Raw genomic sequence first — 9177 nt, 5'->3', positions numbered from 1 at the left:
ATTTATGGACTTGATGTTTTAGGATAATTGTCTTATTATTTCAAAGATATCGGGCCCTTTGATTAGGTTGTTATGTATTGTTGACTCTTATTGCCATTTTTTATGTGGATTATTTTTCACTCATATGCATATTTTAACAATCTCCCGCTCAGATAATAGTCCTTCAAATCAACCAGCACTCCCTTCAAATAGAAGCTTTTCAATTGCATGACTATCAAGCTCAAACAGCCCACTCAACCACATGGAGTCTTTGTGGGAGCCACTCGCTCTAGAACCTTGATTAACAATGATAGTTGTTGTCAAGTGCTATGGAGTCATAAACCACATTGAACATAACTCTTGATTCTAGCTTAATCATTAGATCTAATATCACTTATCAAGAGGGCGAAACATTGAAAAATCATCCCTTGGATATCTGTATGATGGCATGTACAGGGCGAGAAAGGCTATTAAAGCTATGTTCAGGAATGTAAAGAAATCATATAAGCCTTTTACTACTATAATTAAAAGAAGATGGGATACTCAATTAAGGCAAGGCATCTATTGAGCAACATATTTTCTCAATCCTCATTTCCAGTATGATAGAGAGAATTATTATCAAAAGCCAGTAATTTTACAAGGTCTAGTTGAATTAATTGGAAACAAAGATATTTGTACTAAGCCTGCAGTTGCAATGAATGAAGTCAGATTATTTCGTGATGGCTTAGAGAGCTTTGGAAAACCAATTGCACTAACAATAGCAAAAGAAATGCAACATGGTAATTCTCTTTTTTTTACTTTCAACATGTTTATTCAAATATGCTTATTCACTAATACAAATATGTTTATTCATTAAATCCTCAAACTTAATAATATGTAGAGTGATGGAAGATGTTTGGATCAAGTGCTCCAAACTTGCAAAAAATAGCTATAAGAATTCTCAGCCAAACATCATCTTCATCAGGATGTGAGCAAAATTGGAGTGTTTTTGAACAAATTCATTCAAAGAGACGAAATTATTTGGAGCATCAACGACTCAACGATCTTGTATATGTTCGATATAATCTAAATTTAAAGAATAGGTATGATCTTACATTATATTAATATTTATATACTATTGTCAATTTAAATAGTATGTATAATCTCAACATAAAGTTATTTATTCATTTTTTAGGTTTCAACTTAAAAAAAAGACATTACTGCCCTCTGGATTACACTTGTGTTGAAATGGTTGATTTTTGGATACTTGAAGATGAACCAACTCCAGAACTTGACTTATAGGATTTGGAAAATGAGATATACAAAGAGGATGCAATGCCAGTTTTTGAAGAGCAAAATATATCATTTAATAAGATAGGACATTATAAGTTGATAATGAAATTTGAGTATATCATTTAAATGAAAGAATTAATATATTATTTTATACTTCTTATTTGTTGGTGAAGATGACTTAGAGACTGAAGGAGATGTAGGAAACATAATTGGGCTTGATCAATCAGATACATTTGAGTTTGAAGATTTTGGTGAAGCAAGACCTGGAGACTCAACTTATGTGGATAGATTTGATGATGCTAATTTAGGAGATCCTTAAAACTATTGAACTGAGAAAGTGAAACTTTGATTTTAATTATAAACATGTTTTGTTTTTGTTATCAGTTGATATAAAGTAATTTGGAATCTTGTTATGATTGGTTGTGTCTTCAAAATATTGTTATGCTTTTCTTATTTACTTTATCTAATATTTTCTTACATACTTTAGCCATTGCAAATGATAGAGTCAAGGGATCATTGACGGTGACAAGAGCTTTTGGAGCTGGGTTTTTTAAGCAGGTATATGCATGTCTTGTTATTGAAATTCTTTTAGTTAATTCAAGTTTTTTGCTGTTACATGCTTAATTATTATCAGATGCTATTATATTTTATTCATATATGGAACTTGTTTGATCTTAAAGATCTGTTATATTTTTGGAACGAAAATAGATGTGATTCTGCTTTTAGAAACTATTGGGTTTAGTATTATCTATGGTAATATAGTTTATATCCTTTAGATTTAAATGTTTGAATTTATTTGACTAACATTTCACTATTATATAAGTAAAAGTATTATAATTTTTTTCAATTTTTGTTATATATTTATAAATAGTTATGTCATTATTATAATATTTAAATATAATAAATATTTATTACGTCATCCGGTTCGACCTCGGTTCGACCCTGGTCGAACCATCAAACCTTTAACCCCTCCTTCTTCCGGTTCATTGACCAGTCCGATTTTAAAAGCCTTGGTATTAATAATATGTGTCATGGCATTTCAAAGCCAATAAGTTCATTAAATGATTATTTTTTTGGGTTAGAAAAGGTACTGATGACTTGGCATCAAAATGAGTAGGATGAGGAGTATAATACAGTCAGTCTAAAATTGTTCATGTGATAAAGAGCAGCTCAATATTAAAGCAAGCTACTCGGCTTTACACAAGAAAACAATATTTATTTTTTGAGGAAAAATTTTTATAGGGTGTAGTAGGAATGAGTATAAACTCCATCTCTATTGATTCTTTAAAGTTTCTAGTTAACTACATAGAGAATAAGGACCAACATCATTCTTGGGTTGTTGACTTTGATGCAATAGAAGGAACATTCAATACAACTATAGGAAGTATAATACGATGGGATTATTGTGTTCTTATTATATGAGGGTTTTGAGATAGTTGGATATTGCTAAAATCTCTGAGAAGTATCTACTATTGTGATGGTCAGCAAGGACTTGAAAATATATTTATTTAGGTCACTTGGGTAGTGGTACAAAAATAATAACTTTTAAGGTGGTAGGGGATTCATATTCATAAATTAAGTGTGCATATTTGCATTTCAAATTAGCACACAAGAGCAAGGGAATGAGGAGGCTGAGTAGTACATGTTGGCCAAAATAAAAGACATTGCATAGGCCTAAAAAAAACTAGAAGTATATTGCAAGATCCTAGTGTGGCAGTTCAAATTTGAAAGATCCTATAAAGCATAGGCCTAAAAGCATATTTAATGCAATATTGAATAGCCAATAAAAAAAAGAATAAGCAGCCTAAGAGTAAGATGAATTTAAGAAACTAAAGCTATAGTTTTAAATAGAGATACCTTTAGTGGGGAAAAATAAAAGTGATGGATGATATTGATACTGTACATATGATAATGGATTATCCTTCTTCAACACAGATGAATTTCTCAAGCATACCTGAATGCTTTAGTGAGGAATATATAACTGCCAAGAAACAAGCCAACGGGGTGCTAAGTACACCATATTAATGATGGATTTCATTACTTCGGAGTTAGAATTTAATGAATTTTCATTGTAATAAGTATTGATTATTAACTTATGAATTTTCATTACAATAAGTATCGATTGTTAACTTATGAAATTTTATTATGATAAGTATTGATTGTTAACTTATGAATTTTTATTGTAATAAGTATTGATTGTGAACTTATGAATTTTCATTGTAATAAGTATTTATTGTTAACTATATATGCTCTTTAATTTTATTATACATGCGTTTTAATTGTGTTATATATATATATATATATATGCTTTGGTTGTGTTATATCTGCACTTTTTTTGCGCTATATCTATGCTTTAATCGTGCTATATGTGCACTATATCTACGCTTTAATTACGCTATATATGCTCTTTGGTTGCGCTTTAATTGTGTTATATGTGCTTTATATCTGCGCTTTAATTACGTTATATGTGCAATATATCTATACTTTGGTTATACTATATTTGTGCTTTGGTTAGGCTATATCTGATCTTTAGTTGTGTTATATATGTGCTTTTGTTGCACTATATTTGAACTTTTATTGTGCTACAAATAAATATGATTTACAACATAAAACATATACTTAACATTAAACAACACAAAATATATAGTTAACATTAAACAACTCAAATATATAGAATTTAAAATTAAATTGAATTACAAAATGAATAGAATTTACAATTTTACTTATTCCTTGTAAGAAAAAGTTAATATCCAAATCCTATCCTAAATTTTGGCATATATTTTTGCTAGTCTTTATAAGAGGCCTAGTCTACTTTCCTTCGTAGAATGGCATTCTATATATATTTGCACCCAAATATTCCACAGTCAATATCATTTTACTGAGTTGGAATTTCATGGACAGTTTGTAAATTCCATTTTGTTATATCATTTGTAAAGGCTCCTTCTATGTTTTAATGCAAAGATTTTATCTAAAAAAATACACTAGTATTTTACTTTTATGGTTATATTGAGAAAATAAGTTGCATACAATTTGGCTTGAACTTACAACTTTATAACATATATTCTTATGTTCTGAATTAGGTAAGAAATCATATAATTTCCAAACTCTTTCAACCTGCCTATAATAAGGATCCAATGCTTATGGAAGATGATGGGTTGAACGATAAGATTGCTTTCCTTAACCAAATCAAGATTGAAGTGTTGGATAAACATATGAAAAGGTTGTTTATAATCCTTGTATACCTATAATAAGTTAGTTGTCCAAAAAAACTAATGTGATTAATAAATTATAAATAAAATTTTTTCTAACCATGTACAATAGATAGATGTATAAGTTGCGTTGAAATTTCTCTGTCATAATCATACTCTTCTTAGAGAACAAAATAGCAAATACATCTACATGATTGTCCCCTAAACATTCATCTGTCAGCAGATCACCAATATCACCTATAGTTATTGCTATATTTGTAGATGTAAAATAAGGTCGTCCCTACAGAAAAATAAAGGAAAAAAATTATAGTGCATGTAAATAGCAAGTAAAGCACAAGTAAAGTGCAACAAAAGTGCAAGTAAAGTGCATGTAAAGCACATATAAAGTGTATGTAAAATGCATGTAAAGTGCTTCCAAAACGCATCAAAAGCGCACATAAAAGTGAATGTAAAGAGCATTAAAAGTGCATGTCAAATGCATATGATTAAACTTACTTTTTATTAAACTTTCTGAAATAATCATGCATAAAAGTTTGTTGCTCTTTAGTTAGAAAATTTTTCCCAGGATATTACATTGTAAGCTATGCAAGTCGAGGTACAAATTTTAATTTAGAAATAAAAATAACATCATGGGTATGCATTGGTTTCTCCGATCTTTCAGATGGTTTATTGTCATCTATTTTTCTTTTTAGCTTATATAGCTGGTATTGGATGATCTACTCAGGAGTAGTGGCGAGAAGTTTACTTTGTATTGGATGAACATCTGTTGTGGGTGGTGGTTGAACAACATCTATAGTGGGTAGAGGTAGAGGAACATCTGCCGTGGATGGTGATGGAGGAACATATGTAGTTCTGGGTTTCTTTACATATTAGATACTTCATAAAGATGAAGATATAAAAAGTTTGTTAAAATCATATTCACATTAGGCTAGATGGTGAATGAATTTGTATTGTATAGATTCTACCGTTGCTTTAAGTTTTTCTAAATTTTCCTCAATTCGATCAACTCTTCTGCCCAAATTATATTCAATTCTATTACATATGTTTTGTAATGCAACCAATAATTTATTCTGAATAGTAGACAAATGTTCACCTTTAGGAAGAGGTGGTTGAGCAGGAGTTTGAGGGGGTTCTTGATGTGGAGAATATGGAGAGTAAGGTGTGGGGTTTCAACTTTTTTGGTTGTGGTGAGTGGATTTTGTGAGGATATTGATGAATTTGGATTTTGAGGTTTTGAATAGTATTTATATCAACCCTCAACATTTTTCTTCCTCCTTAGTAATATCCTGTGGAACTAGATAAATCTGCACAAAATTTAAACTAATATTAACAAATATCAGAGCTTTCTAAAAGAAAATAAAATGTGCTTTATATGAGCTTCAATTGAGCTTTACTTGCGCTTTTATTGCTCTTTTTGTGCTTTACTTGCATTTTTATTGTGCTTTAGTTGCACTTTACTTGTGTTTTAGTTGCACTTTACTTGCACATTTATTATGCTTTAGTTATACTTTTGTTGTGTTTGGTATCAAAAGAAGTATTAGATGAAATTTAATTTTAAAACGTACCTCCTTTTCTTTCAAATTTTTAAATGAAGTGATAACACTGTTTTGGGTATAGAAAATACTAGTTTTCAACTCCCATTTTAAAAAATGTGGTCTTAATTTTGGATTGGTCAGTTTATTTATGGAGAAGTGTTCCAAAAATTAAATCTACATAACACCACACACAAAATCATATTAAGTAATATTAAAATTAATGGATCATGAAATTTCTAATATATAAATATAAATAAACTTTGCACTTACTAGTAATAGAGAAAAAAATCATTGATATAACCTAGTGATTTCTCTGTTGCAAACTTATTTGTAATTTTTATTAATTTCTATATCATAAAATCTCAAATACTTGCAGCCCAATTAATAGAAGAGAACTCGTTTATATTATTTGCTATAAATATGAACCTTCTTGGGGTTTTATGGTTATTTAGGCAAAAAAAAAATTGAAACAAAAACCATTATAAAAATGACCTTATCTTAGTTGTATTGTCAATTAATCAATTTATTTTTTGTCATTTCAATTTTTATATTTGTTGATAGAGGTCCTGTAAGGGGATCACTCTTCCAATCGATATCAACACCTCCATTAGGCAAATCTATGAGAATATTTTTATTTAATTGGCCAAACATAATACATTGAAAAATTTAAAAATGTATCAAAAATTCTTTATTTAAATTCAAACCTGTGAGTAGAGCCACCTCATCAGAAAAATCTCATATAAAAGTGATACACACTGCTGGAATGTCGAAAACTTCAAAAACTGATGATTGTGCAAATTCCTCAAAGTATCCTCAACTTCTTCATCCAATATCTCCACAATAGTGTCGCAAATATTTATGAAGGTGGTAACATAGCAGTAAGAAGTAACATGCCTTTGATAGGGAGCCATATGAAAAAAAATACAATATAAAAGAAAGTTAAGCATAAGTGAAGCACAATAAAAGCACTAGTAAAGTGCAATAAAAGCGCTAATAAAGCGCAACAAAAGCACAAGTAAAGCACAACAAAAGCGTAACAAAAGTGCACGTAAAACGCAATAAAGTACATGTAAAGCGCAATAAAAGCGCATGTAAAGCCCAAGTTTAAAATCATTTAATATAACTTATATTCCTAGATGAGAAGGTTGAAAAACCAAATAAAAACATATTAAAAAAATGTAGAAGAAACTAGTTATATAATCAATGTAAGAAATGAAACAATTAAACCCTGAAAAGTAAAATCACACATAAAGTGCAATAAATGCACAACATATCAGTACCTTTTCTAAAATATTGCCTAAGTACACTAACTTCGTTTACCACCGATAAGGTCCTAGAGAATAGAAATGCCGAAGGATTGGAAGAAAAGCTTCTTGAGAACCGCACGAGGGCAGAGAGTGAAAAGTTATAAATGTCGCGTCAAAAGTAAAAAACACCCCATTTTGCATCTTTTTGTATTCATGAATTCAAACAATGCGAGTTAGTCGGTTGGGTTGGTCGGGCTGACAAGATATAAAACATGAAATAATAAACAAAAAAAATTCATGTGGAAGATCCACGTGTCTAGTTTTTATTGGCGTCCGAACGTAGAGCTACGTCAGGTCTCCACACCTAATAATTTACCCAACTCATCTATGATTTAGTGATCTAAAATAGGAGAAAAGAGGTTTGGTCAAGTTGTTGGACCATTTGGTTCAAAATCACCAAATGAGTCCATGGATTTAGGCAATATTGGGCCTATTAATTACTAATCAAAATAGGGCCCATTTGTCTAGCTTAATAAATCTTATGGTCAATTGTATCACACAAACAAGTAACTGAATCAATGAAAAAGATATCACCAACTAGATCCTATGGCACCATTTAGGGTTAATCCTAGTAAAAGGTCTATCCTAGGGTTGGCTAAGATCAAACCTTTTTGAAGAAAATTTGCACTGAATTCAAACTAATTTTAAATTTGAATGATCATGTCCTATGATATTTTAAGTCTAGCAAGATCCTGTAGTTGTTCTAATGTCCAGTCCAATTCAACCTAGGGTAAGGTTGAGGTATGGTTTCCAGGCTAAGCTAGAAAAGAACTTATTAGAATGACCTAAGAATTGGAATGAAAATTGATATTGATAAAGATTAAAGAGGAATGCATAAAATATCTCTAAGAAAGGGATAAAGGTTCAAGCAAGGGAATTTAATTTTTTAAGTTTGAATGAATGAAGCTATGAATGGAAAACTCAATCATTTTGAGGGGCAACAATAACTAGTATCCATGTGTTGACATTTTTGCATGCCAACAAAGCTCCATACACCCTCTCAATCACTTAACCTTTGTCACCCGTTGCCTACCATTATCCAATTTTTGACACTTAACATTACCCAATTCCTATCGTTGTTGATGCCCATTGCCTTTTAATGCCAACTCATTATTATTTGACTTCAAAATTCATCTAATCTTTACTATCATATGACGTCCACCATCGCTCGACATCTGCAGTCAACTTCAACACCAAAATACACCTTTCACTACCACAATACAAGTTGCTCCACAATTCAAAATTTCATTGCATTACATTCATGACTTCTCCCATTTCAAGAAAGGCCGGCAATTTATTACTATTTTAATCGCGTTAGGCCCTATGATTTTCTTCCCTTCTTAAAAATTCTAAATCTCACATATAACTCATTTAACTTATTTAATTGTATGCGATATTTTCGTAAAGCTAAACAAGCAAATATGTTTTCTATAAGCACTAATATCATATCACTAACTAAGGGTGGAACCGACTCAAGCTGACTCAAACTCGACAGGTTAACATGCTTGATGAGTCGAGCATATCGAGCTCGCGAGTTAAGCTCGAATACGATTTTGAGCTCGAACAGAGAGCTCGGGATGATAGTTGATGCGACGATGGAGCTCAGGACAACGACGGAGCTCGGGAGGACAATGGACGCGACGATGGAGCTCGGGAAGCTAGACAATGGGACGGAGCTTGACATGAGATGAGTCGGGCTCGAGCTCGAGCTCGATATTTGATAGATGAGCTCAACTCAAACACACACAGACTCGAACTCGACTTGTTAGCACCCCTCTCAAAAAGTTTTGCTTAACTTTTACTTCCTTTTTTTATTACCACTAGTTGTATATTAATATAATTAAAAACAAAAATTGACGTTACGGAGGAGTTGAA

This window comes from Dendrobium catenatum, unplaced genomic scaffold (assembly GCF_001605985.2).
Source record: "Dendrobium catenatum unplaced genomic scaffold, ASM160598v2 fragScaff_scaffold_1061, whole genome shotgun sequence".
In the NCBI taxonomy this organism is placed as follows: domain Eukaryota; kingdom Viridiplantae; phylum Streptophyta; class Magnoliopsida; order Asparagales; family Orchidaceae; genus Dendrobium; species Dendrobium catenatum.
Note: the sequence above shows the minus strand (reverse complement) of the source record.